Genomic DNA, 22,075 nt, shown 5'->3' with positions numbered 1-22,075 from the left:
TGGGATAAAGTCCTGCATCGGTCTCTCTGCTCAGCGGAGAGCCTGCTTCCCTCTCTCTCTCTGCCTGCCTCTCTGCCTACTTGTAATCTCTCTCTGTCAAATAAACAAATAAAATCTTAAAAAAAAAAAAAAAAGAACTAGAATTAAAACAACTGCAAATTCTGAGGATAGAGTAGGTAACAAATCCCAAAGGAAAAAATACACAGGCCTTATTCTTTTAAAAATCCTTTAAAGACATTACAGTTCACTTGGTATTCTAAAATCACTGAAATTGCGATCTCATAGGCTCCAGATTGATTCCTTCAGTACACACACACCCACACCCACACACCCACACACCCACACAGCGATATTTGAATAGAGAAGCCAAGAAATCTAAATTGTTGAGTATTTATTACCACTCTACATATCGTTTCTTATAAAGCATTGAGAACATAGGAAAAATAAAAAATTCTGTCTTATTCACCTTTGTCCTCTGTGAGCCAAATGTCCTGCATGCTTAAAATCTAGCTTAGTATCATGACTCTTGCACCATGGTTTGAAAACACAAACAGCAGATACCAGTTTTTAATCGGTGCTGAAAGTAATTAAATTACCAAGGGGAAAAATATACCAGCGCACAACTCTCACAAGTGCTACATGAAAGTTACATGTAAGAATTTTTAAGGTTAGGGGAAGTTGTTTTCAGATACAGGGCAAAAGCTGTAGCCTCAAATCAACAGGTCTAGGAATGTAAGACCCTCATCATACCAGTTAAGGTAATACCAAGTATTTTAGTACTTCAGTACGATACTTCCACTCTTATAAGGTGAAAATGCCTCAAAACACCGAGTCCTATAATAAACGACCTCCTTAAAAGAGCACCTACAGAGTTCGGGTGGCATGCCTAGACAGAACACACCACTATACCTCACTCAAATAAGGTTGGACTTGAGTAGGGGAGCAGAGGTAGAGAATCCATTAATTACACAATAAAGTATGTCTTGTAGAGCGCAGAAGTTTTAACGAGGGTCTTCCAATACTGTGATGAACGCATTAAACAACTGGAGGGAGCAAATTTTCCATCTTACACGTGGAAATAAAACTCAAAAATTCTGACTGGAGGCTGGTGATTAGCACAACTTCGTGGAATAACCTAACTTTTCACATAAAACAAAATCCTAAAACTTTAAGAGACCATCTATGCAAATGGCACCAAGTACCACCTTTTCAAGCCTTCGCCGGCACTGAAGTGGGTCGGACACCCCCAAACCATCACCCTACCCCCACAGGAAATGAGTTCTGTCTTCCCCCTCCCCTTGGACTGCCTTCCTCCCTTCCCCCAACCGGAAGTGAAGCGCCCCCATTCAGTCGGCCTTAAACCGAGACAAACCAGTAACAACAGCAAAAGAGAGATGATCCTCAAGGGGGTGAAGGGCACCTCCACTGTGGCCACCCCGAAGCTCGCCGTGCTTACTGACCTGCTGACGATAGGGGCAGGCAGGGGCCTGGGGCCTATAGAAAGTCCCTTGCACAGAGGACAATTCCCTGAGCCCCTCTCAATCGCCTTCACTCTTCTCACTCCGTCGCCTCACAGCATGGAAAAAAATTCATCCGCAGCACTTTATTTTGTCATATTTTCTTTCCCTTTACCTAGTCGCTTAACCATCTTCTCATAGGTAACTTTTCTTAGCGCAATAACATTTAAAATTGTTCCGGTGGGGAGAAAAATGGAATATTATTTCCCACACCTTCAGAAAAACGAAGGGATTATTTTGTTCAAATGCGGCGAAGGACTACGTGATTACGCAAGGTGAGTCTACTTTCGCGGAGGTTTCTGGGAGATGTAGTTTTTTAAACTGCTAAGGCCTGCAGAAAGGAATCGGTAACTGCTATATACTGGAATCCTTGGAAACACATGTTTTGTATTCGAGAGCAGACTGATCAAGGGACTTCGGCACCCAAAGGGCCAATACTCTGTTGCCCTTTTCCTCTGGAACTTAATGGAACCAAAATTTCCCTTCACTTTGGACCAAGGTCCTGCTTGTCCTGCCCTCTTCCTTTGGCCACGCCCCCGTCGCCAGTCAGGTGCCCTCATAGGCTCATCCTCTGGAGGTAGGAACGCGAGAGGAGGGGCGTCACGGTGACTCCTCCCGCGGGGCCGAAGTGAGGCTGGTGAGAGGGGCCGACGGCCGAGGGCTCGTGCGCGCGCGCGTGCTCTTCCCTAGGGAGCGCGGCGGCGAGTGTGCGCGCAGAGGGGTGGCGCGCTGGGCTGGGAGGAGGCTGGCAGGCTGGTGGGCTGGGCGGGCGGCGGGCGGCCGGGAGCGCGCGGCAGACTCGGCGGCGGCGAGTAGTTAGTTACTTGTTAGTCAGTGTCAGTTGCTCGGTGGAGGCGGCAGCGGTCACCAGGAAGGGGACGGGACGGCCGGCGATGGTGGTCACCACAGCGGCATGTGCGCCTTTCAGGTAACGGGGGCAGGGCTCCCCGCGTCCCCTTGGTTCCCTTCTCCTCCGGCGCCGATTTGGGGGACCACGGTCGTCCTGGGGTGAGGGCGCTGACCCGGGGGAATCCGGGCGGGGCGGCTCGGGGTCGAGTGGCGCCGCCGCGGGGGCCCAGGCGGCCGGTGTGTCCCGCCTGGCGCGGGCTCTGCGGCCACCCCCGAGCCCCGCCGCTCCCGGGGCTAGCCGCCGCCGCCCCCGCCCCCTACAGCGCCGGCGGCGGCGGCCCCGGTAGCTCGGCGCCCCCCAGAGGAGGGAAAGTTGGGACCTGGAGAAGAGGGACGCCCCCGGGCGCGGCTGGGAGGCTGCTGGGGAAAGGGAAGCCTGTAAAGAGCTGGATGCGGGGAGACTGGGGCAGGAAGGGCTTCTCTCTCTCTTTGCTAAGTCTACACGGTCATCCTGCTCCAAACCCGGGCGGATCCGGCGCAGGCTCGCCGGCCGCGCCGGGACGAAACCCGGGGGCTCTTTGCCCACTCCCTTGGCCCTGCGGTTTGTGAGGCCGCTAACGTGCGGGTTTGCTGGGTTGTTTGGGAATTTTCAGTGGTTCGGTTGGTCAGTTTATTTCTCCTTTGCCCTTTGACTCATCCGTTCTTGCTACTTTTCTTACCTTCCGCGTTGAGGACTAGCAGTCTGAACCCCCATGCCTCCCCCTCGCTGTCTCTGCACCATCGGTCTGAGAATTTGATTTCGTTTTTCGACCTTTGACAATGTTAAAGACAGCTGAGAGCAACAGGAAGGAGATTTCCCACCTTTAAATGGTACTTTTTCGCCATCCGTCCCCCCCCCACCCCCCCCCCCCCCCGCCCAAGATCCAAGTTTAGGAATTTGAGAGCTGTGGATTGGAGTTATTAGAAGGCTGGCGTTGAGGGGATAGTGACGAGTTAAAAGAAAACTATGATTTCATCTTTATTGGCTTTGCTGTAGAAAACCTAATACATTTTTCTTCTGACTCTGTTAAATGTGGTAAGATTAAGCGTTGAATTAAGTATTTGGAGACTTACATAAAAGGCTATTTTTAGGTCTTTGGATGATGTATGTCAACAGCTTTTCACCTGAATCGTGTTTGCCACCAGGATTCTGTTTTGGGGCCTGTTTTGGGTACTGATTTTTTGTTCAGCCACAGCGTCTTTTTATCCTGATAAATGAAATAATGTAGGAATGTGTGTAGTGGGAGAACCCATATTGCTCTCTATAGTGTGAAAGTGAAAAACGTGAATTATGCACAGGGGTAAAACTTTCCATGAGAAGTCTTGGATAGTTAGTTGCTGCATGATGGCCTCTCCTGTAATCTCGGAGCTTTTCCAGATAGCTCAATTCACTGACTACCTTAATTACTTTCTGAAGTGCCTGTCACTTCTTCTCTTCTGTGACTCTTTTAGTAAGCTATAATGGCAGGTATGGTACATTTTTGTGGCATTGAAGATGGGAGGTATAGCTTTGGCCCAGAGATTAATAGTTAACAATGGAAGCAGAATTCATACCATTCCTAGTGAGTTTTGGCTATGACCAACTCAAAAACTATGTGAAAAAACAAACATCTTTCCATAGCTGTCAGAGGGGGAAGTATTTTATCATGTCTTTATTTTGGAGACTCTAACTTGATCATATTATGTGGGGAAAAAAATGTCAAATTATTTTCTTTGAGGCTTTGTGATGTGTGGTCCTCCTTTCTATCCTTTATCTCCCTTTTAGGGGCTGATATTTATGTTTGGCTGGGTTCCAGGATGGGAAGAAAATATTTTGGCGAAAGGAAAAGATAAGATTGCTTTGAACTGTTATGGTATTATGAGTATTCCTTTTACCCAGTACAGAGAAACTTCCTTGCTAATGTTTGTACCCCATTAACATTCTGTCAGAATTCATTTTTAAGAGTCTGCCCTGAGGCCCATAAAGAAATAATGCCACTTCATAACTGTTTCTGACAATCACATTAAAAAATGTGTTCCTGGAATGCATTATATGTGTACTCATATAAACATTTATCTTTGTACATTTATGGTAATGTAAATATTTAAGTCTGAGAGCTTAAAAACTTTTATTTGCTTATTTGCATACATGTTTTGCAACATCTAACCGTGCCAACCGTATTTGCCAAATAAGCATCAGCCATAAATTCATGCTTTGGCACATTTCATATAATAACTCTTCTAAATTGCTCCATGGTGAAGCATCATGAGATTAGCATTTGCTTCATGAGAGAGATTTGTTGTTGTTTTTAACTGTAATGATGTGCTGTTTAAGTGGAACAGGTGCTGGGCTCTAGCTGTTTATGTTGAAACCTGCCAAATCATACTCTTTTGTTGGTTGGGTTGTTTAAGTAATTTAGGAACCAGACTGTGGCCCCTGGCATGCCAAGAGTGAGTTCAGGGTTCCATATCACTGCTGCAAATCCCTGTTTTACTGTAAGAGGCAGGTGTGTGTGATGAGCTTTGCTTTCTCATTGCTGTTTTCTCTGTAATTCCTAGTCCTCACCACCATCACAGTCCTTTCATTACTAGAGCTCCTTGGAAAGTCTATAGGCACATTCTTTCACTGATGTTTTGTTTTCCTTGTAGAACTAGAAACTATAGGAACTTTCAGGCCAGGAATAGATAGTTCATATTTATTTGACAAATGTTTTGATTGCCTTTTAAGTGGTAGGCTTGGTAGGCCCTGAGTGTAATGTAGAATGATGTTCCTTCTTGCAAGCAGTGTACAGTTGCAGAGGAGAAGATAGTTGATAACTGATAATTAACAATATGCTGTGATCTATGACACAGGTGTAAGTAGATTCCTATGGGTAGAAGCACCACCTGTCTGAGAATTGGGGTGGGGTAGGTGGGAGTAGCTGACTCAGACTTGAGGTAGTTGGGAGGGGGAGTCCTGAAATACATCCTCGTGGGTTACCCAAGCTAATCTTCAAGAATAGGACTTAACTACATGCAGAAAAAGGGAGAGGATGTTTTATTTTTATTTATTTATTTATTTTGATAAAAGAACAGTTTATTTTGCTCCTTAACCCATCTGGCCCCCCCCTTCCCTTAACCCTGTCACCTCAATATATGGGAAAGAACATTTTGGACTAGCCCTGTCCTGTAAAAATATAATGTGAGCCACAAATATGTCATATACATGTGTGAATTTTCTAGTAGTTAAAAAAAGTGAAATTCATTTTTTTAAGATTTTATTTATTTATTTGACAGACAGAGGTCACAAGTAGGCGGAGAGGCAGGCAGAGACAGAGAGAGGGGGAAGGGGGCTCTCCGATCCCAGGACCCCGGAATCATGACCTAAGCCGAAGGCAGAGGCTTAACCCACTGAGCCACCCAGGTGCCCCTGAAATTCATTTTAATAGATTATTTAATCTGATATAGCTAAAATATTATCATTCAACATATAATCAATATTTTGAAAGTATTGAAATAATTGACATTCCCCTTTTCATACTAAGTCTTCAGAGTCTGGTATGTATTTTAAATTTAAAGCACATCTTAATTTAGACAATACACATTCAAGTAATCAGAAGCTACAGGTGGATAGCACAGTTTTCAAACAGGGGCTAGTGAAGTGGCAAGAGGCCAAATCACTGAATGCCTTGTCAGCCAAGTTAAGGAGCTTTGACTTTATCCTGAAGGCTGTAAGGATTGAGTGGAGGAAAAATGCTGTGATGGAATCAGGTTTGTGTCTTAGACCTATCCTGTTGACAGTGAAGGGAATGCTGGATTAGAGAAGGGCAAAACTAGAAGCATGTCAGGTTAGGAGGCCATTCCTGGTGAGAAAGGATGAGGGATAAAAAGGGGCAGGGTGGATGTGTAAGAGATCGAGTATTATCAACAATACAGGGTAAATAATCAGGTTTTGGAGTTCAGTAAAGTTGAAAATTTAGGATGATTTCACATTTCTCTTGGGAGCTGCTGTATGGGGCAAGTGAAGAGAAGCCAACCATCTGTACCAGACAGACCAAAGATGAAAAAAGGAAACTATGAGAGATTTGTCTCAGAAGCTGAGGGAGGAGAGAGTATTTCAAGGACTAGGAGTGGTCAACACTGTATCCTGCCATGAAAAGGCCAAAGAAGATAAGGACTAAAGAAAATTTCTGAGAAGTGGTGATTAAAATGTCATTTGTAACCTTTGCTAGTGCAGCTAGCTACATTGTAATGCATTTAGGGGGTTAATAGTGAACAACAGAAGCTTAGCTAATTCAGGGCTAATACATTGTTTTCTATAGAGAACTGAAAAAAGATATTGAAGATTGTGACTGAATCAAAGAACTGTGGAGTCCAGGCTGGGTCAGGAACATGAAGCCTGGGAAGGATGATTCAGTTAGGAGAAAAGGAAGGGCATGAAAGCTAGATAGGTGTCACTGTGATGCTGAAGAGCTAGTGAGGAGGGAGCAATGATGTTAGCTTTTATTTATGGAGTACCTACTACATGCTAGACACTTTACCACCTTATTTCTAATTCTAACACTAACTCTACAGTGTAAGTGTTATTAACCTTATAGTTTTTCCTTTGCCATTCTCCATCAGATGAAGAAACAGGATTAGAGAGATTAACCAATCGGTCCAGAGATATACATTATCAAGTGATGAAACCATGATCCAAAGCTTATTTTTTTTCTCCAAATCATATTCTTCTTTTTAAAAGAGTTTTCATTTTTTTAAGTAAACTCTAGGCCCAGTGTAGGGCTTGAAGTCACAACCCCAAGATCAAGTGTCAAATGATCCATCAACTGAGCCAGCCAGGCACCCCCCAAATCATATTCTTAAGGCGATAAGACAGAAAATGTCATAGTGATGAGAAGTCGTTGAAAGATACTGGCATGTTTAATTTAGGATTTCAGAGGTGTGTCATTCATTTAACAAATGGTTTCTAGGTGTACTGATTGCAGTAGCAAACCAAACACAAAATCCTTGCCCTCATGAATCTTACATTCTAGGGAGAATAAGACAGACATTAAACAAAATAAGTGAGAGTTATTGTTATGTTAGAAGGTGATAGATAAGTGCTGTAGAGAAAAATCAAGCAAGCAAGCAAGCGGGACAGGAATGCTACAGAGTCTGTGCACTTTTTTTTTTTTTTAAGATTTTATTTATTTATTTGACCTAGAGATATCACAAGCAGATGGAGAGGCAGGCAGAGAGAGAGAGAGAGAGGGAAGCAGGCTCCCCACTGAGCAGAGAGCCCGATACAGGACTCGATCCCAGGACCCTGAGATCATGACCCGAGCTGAAAGCAGCGGCTTAACCCACTGAGCCACCCAGGCGCCCCGAGTCTGTGCACTTTTAAAGAGGGTGTCTGGGAAGGACTTGGGGAGAAGTGAGCAAAAACTTCAAAGAAGTTAGGGGCATACGAGGTAGAAGCAACATTTTACATTGGTCCTGAATCAGAGACATGCTTGGCCAGTGTACCTGTACTGGGCTGAACAGCAGAGAAGGTGGTAAGGTCAGAGAGATAACTGGGTCTAGATCTCCTAGAACCTGTAGGCCACATTGTAAGCACTTGGATGTTTACTTTGTGCAATGGAAACTATTACAGGGTTTTGAGCAAAGGAGTGACATGATTGGATTTATGCTTTAAAAAACTTCACTCTGAGCCATTGTGTTGAAAGTAGTCTAAGGAGGCACAGAGTAAAATCAAGAAGACCTGTTAGGAGACTCTCCTAAAAAAAATCAGTTGAGAGATAGTCTTGGATCAGGAATTGAGAAGTAATTGGATCTGTTAGATTTACAAAAGAGTTGCACAGATAGTACCGAGAGTATTCTTATGCTATGTTTCTTAATCTTCCCATTATTGGCATTTTGTAATAGACAATCCTTTGTGGTGGGGTTTTCCCTGTACAGTAGGATGTTATCCAGCATCCCTGTCCTTTATCCACTAGATGCAAGTACCATATTTGCAGTTCTAACAAACAAAAATGTTTCCAGACATTGCCCAATGTCCCTTATGGGGCAAAACTGCTCCTAATAAGAACCACTACCATATCTCCTTCACTGTGTTTCCCCTAAGTTAACATCTTATATAACATTTTTCAAGTAAGAAATTAACATTTGTATAATACTTCAGTGGAACTCCTGGTTTTATTTGTATTTTACCAGTTTTTCCACTAGTATCTTTTCTCCATTCCATTATTTATACCAAGATATTACATTGCTTTTAGTTTTCAGGTCTCCTTTATCTCTTCTTGGTCTTTTCTTTTTTCTGCTTTATCTCTTCTTGGTCTTATCTCTTATGACCTTGATACTTTTAAAGAATACTAGTTAGGTATTTTGTAGGATGTTCCTCAGTTTGGGTTTGTCTGATGTTTTCTCATTAGAATGGGGTTAGGGATTTTGGGGGGAAGAATACCATAGCAGTGAAACACCCTTCTTATAGGAGATACCTTATAGGAGATAAATGTTACCAACATGACTTATCGCTGGTGATCACTCTGTTAAGGTGTTTTCTGGTAAATTTCTCCACTGGAAAGTTATTTTTCCCTTTCCTTACTCTCTTCAGTAGAAGCAGGTTGCTAAGTCCAGCCTACACTCAAGCGGGGGAAGAATTAAACATCTACTTCCTGGAGGAGGAGAATCAGTGAATTTTGACATATATTAAAACCACTAGAATAATTGGTAAATATTGGGGGGGGGATTTTTTGAGGCTTTGCCAGTATCCTGTTTCTGCTCACTAATTTTAGCATTCATCAGTAGATCATACTGATAATAATTATTGCTATTGTGTTCTAAAAGTACCTCTTTATTTTGCTAATTTTTTCTGTATTTATTAATTGGAATTCTTTTGTAAGGAAGACTTGTTCTTTCTCGTCTGTTTTTCTGTCTATGTGCTTAATCATTTATATCAATGCCAGTTCATGGATATTTATTTTAATCTTAGGGTTATAGTTCAGTGCTAGCATTATTTATTTTATTGACCAAATTATCCAACTTTTGTCATTGGGATCTCTTTTAGGTTGACTCTGTCCTATGCCATACACCTTTCGTTTGTGTGTATACATGTACACGTCTCTATTCTCTGGTACTACTAGATGCTTCAGGCTCATTGTGTATTTTTCCTGCAATAGCCCTAGGCTCATTTTTTTTCAAGAAGCTGTGGCTCCTTTTATCAGAGAATGGTATTCTGAGGCCAAGCTCTGGATGCTAGGTGTGCTTGTTGCTACTTGATGTCACTGCTTCTGGGCACATTCAGTGGACAGAGAGGTAGGAAATATACGTATGTATACTAATCTATGTATCCACACATACCTGCGTTTGTTTCTGTGTATAAAAGTAGGCCTGCATTTATACTTATGTGACTCCAGTTGGATATGTTTGGATCCAACTATCTTTGCTAATAGATTGGATATAGAATGTGAAAAGAGAGTGGTCAAGGATGACTCCAAGGTTTTTGGCTTGAGAACCAGAAGGATGGAGATGTGAAGACTGTGGGCAGAGCAGATTTCTGGGAAGAGTTCAGGAATTCTTTCCCAGACTGGCTAAGTGTTTGAGATGTCTAATAGATATGCTAATAGGATTATCAAGTCAGCAGCTGAACAAATGAATGTGGAGTTCAGAGGAGAGTGGTCTAGGTTGGATACATGCGAGTTGTCCATATAGATGAGATCAATGCCTGAAGAGTGAATGTTGATAGAGAAGAGGTTCAAGGACTGACCCCTGGAACAAAACAGTCAGAGAGATGAGGACGAGTAGTTCTGCAGAATGTTAAGGATGGGGGTATAGTTACAGGGTGGATTCCATATCCATCATTAATAAATGCTTGTTATTTTCAAGGCATTGAGCTGTTTTGGGGGTTAACCTTGCTTCCTTCCTCCATAAACTTACAATCTAGGATGAGACAAATTACAGACTTAAAAAGAGTAGCAGTGGAAGGCAAGTCCTGGATAATAGTACAGATATGACATCCTGGAGAAGTCAGAGGACATGGACAAAAGAAGGGAACAGAAAGTGTTGCAGGTCGACATTAACGCAAGCCTGTGTCCGTCAGGGAACTTGCCAGGGCTTCATGCCCACAACTAGTAATTATTGACAAGCAGAAGCTCCTCCATGTGTTGACCTTGGTTTCTTAGGTGGCTTCTGCTCTTAGTGCCCTGCCATTATAAAGTTTTGGGTTGGTAATTGTACCTATGGTTGTTGGCTGTCAATTGAGCCACTCAATGAACTGGTTAGGAGGGTTTCTGCTGCAACTCACTTTTTAACTTTTGCCCTTTGCCATCTTTTCATAATCAGTGGGATTCAACTCAGGACTGCTTAAGATAAAGTGTTTTCATGTAAAATAAAGCAGCAGTGGGCTTCCCTTCTTCTGTGAACATGCTTATTTTTTGACTGCTTCTTAAATGATCTTTGACATTCCCATTTATCATTTGGTATTAAAGTATGTATTAAAATACATTTATAGAACTTTAAAGTAATTTAAACTTGTAACCTAGTAAACTGAGGTTTTAGTAAGATATTTTAATTTTATCTCCTTTATACTAAAAATGGATAGGCTTTCATTGCCTGCTAAGAAGAGGTAGTACAGGTATCCTATGAGACAGATAAGGAGTACCTATAGAATAATTATTTCTCAGTCCCTCTTTTTTTTTTTTTAAAGATTTTATTTATTTATTTGACAGACAGAGATCACAAGTAGGTAGAGAGGCAGACAGAGAGAGAGGGAAGCAGGCTCTCCACTGAGCAGAGAGCCCGATGCGGGGCTCGATCCCAGGACCCTGAGATCATGACCTGAGCTGAAAGCAGAGGCCTTAAGCCACTGAGCCACCCAGGCGCCCCTTCTCAGTCCCTCTTAAAGAATTATAACGAAAATAAGGGATTTATCTGTTTTATAGGATAGGGGGCAGAGAATTGCAGGATTCCATTTTCAGTTATTCCACCAAACTGGTTGGCAAAGCTGTCGTCCACTTATGGACATGGTTGTGTTGTATTTATTTGTTGTGGGAAACTTGAGCATATGCTGAGCATATGCTGAGACTCTTGCACTTGTCTTGTTAGCAGGGTCCCTAGCACATAACAATACTCACAATGATTTTGGGTGAAGGAAGTACCTAAGATCCTTGAAGACATGAAGTAAGACATAAAGTAAGACATGAAGAGTTAGCTTGATCCAGAAAAGTTAGGATACTAAAACTTTAGTTGTCTAAGTCAGAATTAGGGCAAAGTAAAATAAATCTGTATGGTAACATCCTCATTTTAGACTAATCCAGACAAACACTACTACTGTAAAAATGTCATCACTGTTTTTCAGGTGGCCCATAATCCTACCCTCTAGTAGTAGAGTTCTTCTAGCTTAGGAGTCAAACTGCTAGAATTTGAATCCGGTGCAACTACATACCAGATGTTTGACATTTTGTTTTTTGACTATTCTTCACTTTCCTCGTTTGTAAAATGAATATTTCTACTTTATGAGGTTGTCAGGTGAAGTATGGATAGCAAACACATAAATGTTTCAATATAACTATTCACTTAATTTGAACCATTACTCTAAAAATGCTGAGATGCTAGTATCTTAAAGTTTTTCATTTTCTAGAAAATCATGTATGCTGCATGATAATCAAGGGGGGGAAGCCCCATGTGAAAAAGAGAAAAAGACTAATGGGAAGTATACTAATATATTCATAGTGATGTGTTGGAACTAAGAATAATTGGTTCTCTACTTTTTGCTGTCTCCGTATTTTTCCTCTTAATTTGTTTATCAGATTTTTGTTAAATATTTAACTATAAGCCAGAAATGGGCTTTCAAGAGCATATTACTTTTTGAGCATTCAACATTGCGTTATGGATTAAGAACATAGATTCTAGACCTAGATTAAATGGGACTGAATCTCATCTCTGCCACTTATTAGCTGTGTGATCTTGGGAAAGTTATTTTATTTCTCTATGCCTTAGTGTTCTCATCTGTGAAATGGGGATAATGATAGTACCTAAGTCAGAGGGCTTCTAATGAGCTAATATGTACAAAGTGCTTAAAATAATGCTTGGGGTATAGGAAATATCTTGTATTTGCTGATAAATAAAGGATAGAAAAATTACACTTAAAAATTAATGAAAGATTTTAGCTTTCCAGTATATCTATAGGTTAATCCGCAAGTTTTCCTCTAACTCTCCTATCTCTACCTTCCTGAGCTGCTTTCGTTCCACTGATGGTAGAGAAGCAGGAACACTATTTTTCTAATAAATTCTTTGTATGACAGGAGCATTTTTCATTGTTTAAAGTTAGGATCTAACCCCTCACCCTCTCATAATTTTCAAAGTAGATTCAGTTACTTTCATTACTACAAGGGGAGATGCCATGGTACAGCATTTCAATATCTTGTAATAGTCAATTGAATATTTCAAAGGCCGAGAAACTGTCTTCTTCCCAGGTGTGCAACTGTTTTTATAGATTTTATTTGGGTATGAAGTAGGAGTAATTGTGGGAGTTGGTGTGAAAGAAGATTTAAGGCATCGGAGAAGCAAGAAAAAAAGTATTTTCCTGATGCCAGTTCTCTCCTTGACTTGAAAATTCTTTTAGCAATAATATCCCTAGACTATTTTTCAGCATTTGCCTATTAAGGACTGGCTGTATTCACAATGTTGAACCTTACAACTAAATATTTCAGGTAGACTGACAGATCTTAATTCAGCTGTTTGTCCTGAAGTTAAAAGAGGTTATTGTTTTCCAAAATCAGTGAGGAAATAAGTATAAGAGTGATGAGATGTCCAGAAGAGAATCCTGTGGTTTAATAACCTTTTTTCTTCTATGCAGCCTAAGAACAAGTTTACTTTGTTTCTTTTTAAAGATTTTATCTATTTATTTGTCAGAGAGCGAGAGTGCTCAAGCACACAAGCAAGGGGAGCAGCAGGCAGAAGGAGAAGCAGGCTCCCACCAAGAGGACCCTGGGATCATGACCTGAGCCAAAGGCAGAGGCTTAACCCACGGAATCACCCAGGCATCCCTGCTTTGTTTCTTAATATACAAATGTAACTTGTGGAATGACAACATCAAAGAATATACAAATTGCACCATCAGTAGCATAGAATAACTTATAAATACAGTAGTTTCTAATTTAGGGAGCTGAACTTTTAGTATTAACTTAGATTTTACTTCACATGAATATTTTTATTAAACATATGCAAATAAAATTTGAATTCTATTATAAACGCAACTTGTTGTTTTATTGTCAGTTTTATATTCCAAAAGTCTAACAAAAAATCTTGTCATTGAGAAAAGTTGTGTTTTGTATTGTTTTGTAAAAGGCACATATAGGACTTTGTAGCTGCGTGAAAATTCTCTTATCCTTTATAGGACTGTGTGGTCTGGACTGGCATTCATGGACTGGCATTCTGACTAGGAGACTGAGTACTGTATGGAATGACTTCCTTCTAATGCTCTGTCCTTTTAGCTTCAAGTCTTTATTACCTATCAAACTACACATCTTTATTTTTTTATTTTTATTTTTAAAAAATATTTTATTTATTTATCTGACACACAGAGAGAGATCACAAGTAGGCAGAGAGGCAGGCAGAGAGAGAAGGGGAAGCAGGCTCCCTGCTGAGCAGAGAGCCTGATTCAGGACTTGATCCCAGGACCCTGAGATCATGACTTGAGCCAAAGGCAGAGGCTTAACCCACTGAGCCACCCAGGTGCCCAAACTACACATCTTTAAAAATTATAAGCTTTTATGATAGGGAAAAAGTTAACTTTTATTGTAGAAAATAAGTAAAAAGGAGAAAATCTGCTATCCTACCATCAAGAGATAACCAGTACTGATAGTTTGGTGCCTTTCCCCCATTTTTCTGCATGTATATATATGTTTCAGAATGCCTTATTGACATCATACTGTGTATGGTAGAGATACAGCAGCAGAAAGCCGGTCATACTGTGAGAGACATGTAGGAGCTGAGACTGGCCGAGGAGACAGACACATGCTCACTTATAGGAGATACTTTGCTTTTACAGGAATTGATAGTTTTCTGTTTTTCGTATTGTTAAGCTAAATTTGAATAATTTAATGCATGTTTGAAGCAGCTCCACTTTTTAATAATTTCATAACCTGATTTTTTTCTGATAATAGATTATGGACATTTTCCTATGTCATTAAAAAAACTTCACTTCTTCACCACCCCATGCTCACTTTCTGATAGAAAACTGACAATAAAAGAGGATATGATAGCAGAATAGGCCCTTGATAGTCTCAAAGAATATATCTCAAATCTCTTAGGCATATCTATTAAGGACTGGTGCTGTTTGATAAATAATAATTCATGCCACAAATGAAATTTCAGATTTTCTAGTAGCCACTTTTTTTTTTTTAAATTTTTTTAAAGATTTTATTTATTTGACAGAGAGAGATCACAAGTAGGCAGAGAGGCAGGCAGAGAGACAGAGAGAGAGAGAGGGAAGCAGGCTCCCTGCTGACTAGAGAGCCCTCTATCCCAGGATCCTGAGATCAGGACCTGAGCCAAAGGCAGCAGCTTAACCCACTGAGCCACCCAGGTTCCCTCTTGTAGCCACATTTTTAAGAGTACAAAGAAGCAGGTGAAATTAATTTTAATGATACATTTTATTTAGTATAACTAAAATACCATCGTAACATATACTCAGTATAATAAATTGAGATGTTTTACAGTTTTTTTCTGCTAAGTCTTCAAAATCTGTTGTGTATTTTCTACTTACAGTACCTCTCAATGCAAACTAGCCACATTTTGAGTGCTCAGGAGTCACATGTGACTAATATTAGCACAGTCCTGGAGCATATAATTTCTCCCATAAAATACAAAAAAATAGGACTTTTCAAGTACTTTGGAGTGGGTTAGTATGAGAAGAAAACTGAGGATGCTGAGCATTCATTCTGGTGTCTTATGAGATCTTAAAACTTTGCCTCAATATGACATATTCCTGTATTTATGGACCTTCATGTTACAGAATAATGTTAAATTTGTAATCACGTAAAGGTTTACTGTATATACTTACCTGTGGCTATTCATAAAATAGTCAATAAGATTAATTCCATATTCCAAGGATTTAGGATAACTAAGAGTTTGCAAGTATACTTCGTGGTTTAAGACCTGAGGACAAATGTATCCTTCCTGGTAGAGAGTGCTTTTATGAAGTGAGTAACAAACATGTATGCACATGTACGTGTTACATATGCGTATACAAAATATGTATATTATATACACACATGCACACACATTTATCATAATCCTCATTGTTACTCTGAAGAAACAGTAGCAATTAAAATCAATCTTTTTAAAATGAATTTGTGGCATGATAAGAATGATCCCTAAGGTTAGTGAATATATAATATACAGTAGAAGAATAAAGAACATGCTTTGCTTTTACTTTTTTTTTTAGGATTTTATTTATTTATTTGACAGACAGAGATTACAAGTATGCAGAGAGGCAGGTGGAGAGAGAGGAGGAAGCAGGTTCTCCGTGGAGCAGAGAGCCTGATGCGGGGCTCGATCCCAGGACCCTGGGACCATGACCTGAGCCAAAGGCAGAGGCTTTAACCCACTGAGCCACCCAGGAGCCCCCAAGTTTTGCTTTTAATTTAGCTTTTGATCATGTGAAAAATTCTCTAGTATCTCTAAGCTTTATTTTGTTCTGTAGGATGGAGATAATCCTGCCCTTTTTTCTTAATATGATTTTGATTATCAGATGATTATCAAATCCCAAATTATCAAATTGGATGAATGGAGAATAAAGGTACATGTCTTATTCATCTTTATGTCCCCAGGACTTAGTATAGGATTTGACAGACTGGCACCCAATAAATATTGTATTCAAAGTCTGAATATATGTAAAAGAGCTTTCTAAACTGAGAGTGCTGCAAGTGGAAGTTATTTTGTTTATTTGGTTTGTACTTTTTCTTCTTCTTTAATTTCTTGACAGGAATATGAGAAATGTAATAGTTAATATTTCCCCATAAACTCAGTAAATAGGACTGCACGTTGTGATTGTGTTTTTACTTAACATTATTATTTTATTCACCAGATCTTGTCTATAAATATGTATATCTCTAAAATATGTTATAATTATCTTGTTTTAAAAGATGTCTAGCACTTAAATATTTTTTTTTAATAAAGATTTTATTTATTTAACAGCGAGACAGTGAGAAAGGGAACACAAGGAGAGGGAGTGGGAGAAGGAGAGCAGGCTTCTGCGGAGCAGGGAGTCCGATGTGGGGCTCAATCCCAGGACCCTGGGATCTTGACCTGAGCCGAAGGCAGACGCGTAATGACGGAGCCACTCAGGTGTCCCCAGCACTTAAATTTATCTTGACCTGTTTAGCATAAAGAGTTAATTTTTTTGTTGTTAATATGAGCTAGGACTGTTTTCACTGTAATCCATCTTTATCAGCTTAAAATCAGCCTGAGACACTAATATGTACTTCCTGGATGTCAAAACTGTAGAGGCAAAGTAGCAATATTTTAATTACCACACTGTTGTCTGTTAATCAGAAAATGCCCCTAGTAAGAATGGCTTTCTTGTTTATATAATGGTGGGAGAAACTCCATCTTTTTCCTCCAGAAAGGATCCAGCGCTTCATAAATGCTTAGTGTGGAAGTAAAACAAAATTATAATGCGAGAACCAGTAATGTGCACCCAGAACAGCATTTCAAAGTGATCCTCATCAAAACATGAGCTTTTTTAGCACCAGCTATGAGTTTCTGTACCTGCCCACTCACTGAGTCATCTGTAGCAATTGAAAATTTGGATATTTCCCATTTTTTAGGGCATATTTTTTGATAAAGTGGCTTCTCTTTATCTCATGAATGAAGTAAGCAGCCTCATGTAAAACAGCCTGCGCAGCGTGACAGTATGCCTCATTGTTTCCTGGGAATGAGGAACTTCAGGAAGCAGTTGGATGTTGTCTGTGTGCTAGGGCACCATTAACCAAATATTATACTTCAGGAGTAGTTATATTTCCCCACTTCTGCCTTCCTCCAACACCTTTGGGTATCTTTGGATATTTAGTGACAGAAAGATAAGCAAATCAAGCTTGATTTCCCCCTTCCCCATTTTTCTACCCATGACAGTAAATGTTAAAATTGTTAAAATCAAGAAATATAGTACAGGGGTGCCTGGCTGGTTCAGTTGGAAGAGCGTGTGGCTCTTCATCTCAGGATTGTGAGTTTGAGCCCTCTGTTGGGTGTAGAGATTACTTAAATAAATTTATAAAAAATGAAACATAGTACATATTAATGAAAAAGATTGGTGCAGTGACAGTGTAGACCATTTGGCCAAATGTAAACTGAGTGATGTACTGAATGAATGAAATGATGGGCCTCAATTAAAGGCAGAGAAGGGTTAACTTGGTTTTTTTTTCTTTCTTCTTTGCTCTTTCTCCCTGACGTCTAGCCTGAATAGGCATTTTTTTTAAAAGTGATTCTATTACCCGCCTCCGCCCCCAAATCCAAATCCTCTGCTTATTTCTATTCCATTCTGAATTTTATTGTTTGCTGTTGTGCTTAGACACAAGGGAAAAAGGATTGAAAACTTGTTCTTTTTCTTTAATTCTGTAGTTCATGTACTTGCATCTGCTCATTCTTAGCTTAGAAAATACTAATGATAATTGGTTAAAGACAACGCTCATCTCATGAAAACTTATAGTAATCTAATTCTGAATAATTTTTATTATTAAGCCCTTAAATATTCCAACCTGTATCAGCAAAAGCTCCCTAGGAAAATAAAACTGGCAACTTTAATATGGACCAAATTATTGCTCATGCATTTGACAGTATGCTCTGCATTATCTTTTGTTTTTTTTTTCCTGTCAGTATCTGATTGATGAAATTCAAATAACTAATAATCTTTGGAAAATAAAAAGGTATGTTTTATTTATTTATTTTTAATTTATTTTGTTCCTGATTTAGGAATTTAGTTACAAGCTACAATTTGTGTGTGTGTGTGTGTGTGTGTGTGTGTGTTTAAAAAAAGCCCAAGAAAAGGGACATGATTTTGCTTATATAAGTACTTTTCATATCCTTAACAATTATATTTTGACTCGTGCAGATTAACTCTTGCATGATATTACAGTTTCTGGTCCTTGGCTATCATTTCCAGGAAATATTAAGAGAGCAAGAATGCTGGGTATTTTTAAGGTTTAGTGCTGCAATTGAAACACTGCTTGAATTGCCAGCGAATTGAACTTCTAGAGGAAAGGAAATGGTGTGTACAGCAAAACTTTTCTTCAGGGAAGAAAAAAAAGTTACTCATGTTTGTAAGATGATTATTTTGGAGATAGTAGTTTGCAATTTGAGGATATTGTGAGCTGCTAATATGTAAAACAGTTTCATATACAAATGAGTTATAATAAATGAGTTACAGGGTGTGTATGAAAGCAGTTTTTCATAGTATCTATCCTAGTTCCAGTGACTTAGAATATATATTTTGATTTCTTTGTTCTGACCTACTTGTTTTAGAAGTTCTTTGTTATATTTCGATTTCTTTGTTCTGACCTACTTGTTTTAGAAGTTAAATTTTCTAAGTTCTTGGCATTTATTGTATAAGCATTTTTTGGGTCTAAGTGCCATGTCAGTTATTCTGACCTTTCAAGGAAGATATTTGTTTCTTGTAGTGTTTGGAATTAAGGACCATATTGTAAATATTGGATATTTATCTGGTTTTAGAGATGGTTTCTTTAAAAATGTTCCTAATTAAACAAGTTACAGATGAATAGTATCTCAAGAGATATCAAACAATATAGCAATAAATAGAAAAAGAAACCAAATTCCTTCTGCATCTCTCTCTCTCTATCTCCCGGGGGTAAATAAATAGTAACCACTGCAGTCAGCCTGATATCTTTCCAGATCTTTTTTTCTGTGTGTGTGTGTGTGTGTGTGTGTGTGTGTCCGTGTCCACGCATGTGTAGTTTTATTTTGTGTCTGTATTTTTTTTTAACACATTACATGCATTGATCTGGATTCTGTCCTCTACCCAATATGGAATATAGCTTTTCATGTCAGTACAGTAGTTGTATCTCATTCTTTAACTGCTGCATAGTATTTCTTTGCCTACTGTTTTCAGTTTTAGTTTAGTCCATTGAAAAAATTTAGAGCAGTGCTCTTGTGCTTGCATCGCACAAGCTTACCATTTTAAATCTGGAAATGGTAAGGATCATTTGGTTTCTTCAAGTTTTCTGAGTAGGCAGAACACATTAAATTTTTTATCAAAACTTTAAGAGGAAGTAAAAATTAGTTAGTTGGATTGTTTCAACTTTTTAAAAATGCCTGGATTGTGTTGTACTGTTCTGGGCATATGATTTAATGCAGTTGAAACTGTGCTGTGGTTGTATCACTGAACCCCACTTGCAGTGGGAAGAACCAAATGATTATAGTTTTTCTTCAGTGAGATAGGATGGATAAAAGCAGCTTATATTTAGGCTACATAGATCTTTGGTGACTGTACCCAGAAAGAAAGACAATCCCTGGGCGTAGGTACCCTGTGTTTTCCTGTTCGTTGTTAGATTTCAGGCACCTCCCATTGTGCCTAGTGTGACGAAGACACGAAGATGTAGGAATTAATGAATGGTACAGAGAGGTCCTTTATATGAAGCATGTCTGTCTTTGGACCATGAGTTGAAAATAACCTACAAGTTAAGGCTGCAGAGATTGGCCTTCAATTGCATTGGTATTAACACATCTATAACGCTGAGCACTTAAATTTTTGATAATTTATCCAGAAGCTTGAGTTGTTTTGCTGTCTTGTTGTCTTTACTTTCTTGTGTAAGTAGTGTTTCTTTCTCTCTTTCTCTCTCTCTCTTTTTTTCCAGGTGGAGTAACATCTAAGTTATTATCTTTGTTTCTTAGGAAAGTTTGGTCAGACCATTCAAAATTAACAACTGTGATGAGTAGTTTTGGGGGTGTCTCTCACCAGTGGTTCCTATATTTATTGTTTCCATATTGAGGATGCTTGCTGTTTTCAGTTCAGTTAGGAGGCATTTTCTGAGTGCCTACTTTGTAATGGATCTGATGCTGAATGGTGGAGGTACAGAAATGAATGAACTGCAGTCCTGACCCTCGCATCTCAGTGTCCAGAAAGAATAAGAGAGTGTCACCGGTGTATGGCAAGTGCAATTATAGGTACTTTTATATGTTGGACTGTAACTTTGTGCTTTGGCATTAATTTGGCCATTCTGAGATTGAGACCATCTGTTGGCTAGGAGTTTGAAGTATTTCTAATGCTTCATCATGCTTCATATTCTGGCATTATTACTTTTTGGAGAACCTACAGCTGAACAGCTTGTTTTTAGTATGTGTGTAGTGTTCTTCCCTCTCTCTTTCAATTTCTTGAAAGTGAGCTGCTCTGTTAAAGCAGAAGACTGTGAACCATCTCTTGCTTCAGCTTTCACCTGCTGCTGAAAAAAACCTCTTCTCCCATAGTCGTTTCTTTTTTATTTGTGGTTGGACCTTTATAAGTCTATATGGACCCATATTTCCATCCCACTGAATGTATTCTCTATGGTTGTAGGACTTTTTTTTTTAGATATTTATTTATTTATTTGATAGATCACAAGTTGGCAGAGAGGCAGGTAGAGAGAGAGGGGGAAGCAGTCTCACTGTTGAGCAGAGAGCCTGATTTGGGGCTTTATCCCAGAACTCTGAGATCATGACCTGAGCCGAAGGCAGAGGCCTTAATCCACTGAGCCACCCGGGTGCCCTTGGTTGTAGGACTTCTTACTTATCAATGTATTCCAGCCCTTAGAATAGTGCCTGGCATATAGCAGACTTGCAGTAAATACTGTTTAATGAATGATATGTGACAACCCTACCTAGAAGACTGAGTGAATCTTTAATGCACAGATCTTGTTTCAGAGCAAAGGGTTGTGTTCCTATTCTTACTGTGAAGCTTTGTGAGTCCATGAAGCTTGGCAGGAGCACCTCACAACCATGTAACTAGTATCATTTATTAGGGTTACTGAGAAGATTCCTACTGTAGTGCTTACCCAGGGATAAGGAGAGAGGCCTTAAATGAAGTCATCTTCTGGGCCGGTGAGGCTGGGATCCAAGGTTCCTATGACATTAAACTAAGTCTTGTTGGAGGAGTAAACGCTCACAGTCCTAGGGAGCCTTTTGGGTGTATCCTGTGGAGGCAAAACTTCTTATCTTTTTGGTTCTGGCATCATAGGGAGAGTTCTTGGAATTCCCTGGGGCATCTATCCATTAGGTCAAGCCCCAGGAAAGCTGAGAGGCAGTTTATTGTTGTGTTTAAGAGCTGAGGATCTACAGCCAGACTGCCTCTTTGGAATCTTGGTATTGCCATTTCCCTTATGTGTGATCTGCAACAAGTTACTTATTTTGTGTTTCAGATATCTTGTCTGTAAAAATGGGAATAAAATAGTACCTAATTCATAATGTGGTTTAAGGATTAATATAGGCAAAGGGCTATATTATGTACCTGGTACATAATATCAGTGCTCAGTAAATATTCATATTTCCTTAGTTGATACTGAAAAACAGTTCATGCCTTTTTATTCATTTTTATTCGAATGTGCTTCCCTGAGAAGTGTGAGAAGGCACAGAGGTACAGCTGCTCTTCTGGGAGTTTCACATAGGCGGGTGTGGAGGTGTATGGAGGCCTGCGGAGGTGTGGTGAGCATTAGATGGCACACAGCATCAGCTTCTAAGGCCCTCAT

At 39.7% G+C, this 22,075-nt stretch overlaps 2 protein-coding genes across 3 annotated transcripts in view; one reads left to right on the top strand and one right to left on the bottom strand.

The window, feature by feature from the left end:
- HMG20A (high mobility group 20A) overlaps positions 1-1,784 on the bottom strand; it is a 90,201-nt gene extending 88,417 nt beyond the window's left edge. The window contains exon 1 of the mRNA XM_032342366.1: positions 1,461-1,784. The gene's annotated coding sequence lies outside the window, so the exon portion shown is untranslated. The remainder of the gene's footprint in view (positions 1-1,460) is intronic.
- Positions 1,785-2,139: 355 nt separating this feature from the next.
- The window catches only part of PEAK1 (pseudopodium enriched atypical kinase 1), a 306,975-nt gene continuing 287,039 nt past the window's right edge, over positions 2,140-22,075 (top strand). For both annotated transcript variants that reach the window (XM_032342363.1, XM_032342360.1), the window contains exon 1: positions 2,140-2,445. The gene's annotated coding sequence lies outside the window, so the exon portion shown is untranslated. The remainder of the gene's footprint in view (positions 2,446-22,075) is intronic.

The sequence above is a fragment of the Mustela erminea genome, chromosome 5 (genome assembly GCF_009829155.1).
Source record: "Mustela erminea isolate mMusErm1 chromosome 5, mMusErm1.Pri, whole genome shotgun sequence".
Lineage (NCBI taxonomy): Eukaryota > Metazoa > Chordata > Mammalia > Carnivora > Mustelidae > Mustela > Mustela erminea.
Note: the sequence above shows the minus strand (reverse complement) of the source record. Positions and strands in the feature narration are given on the sequence as shown.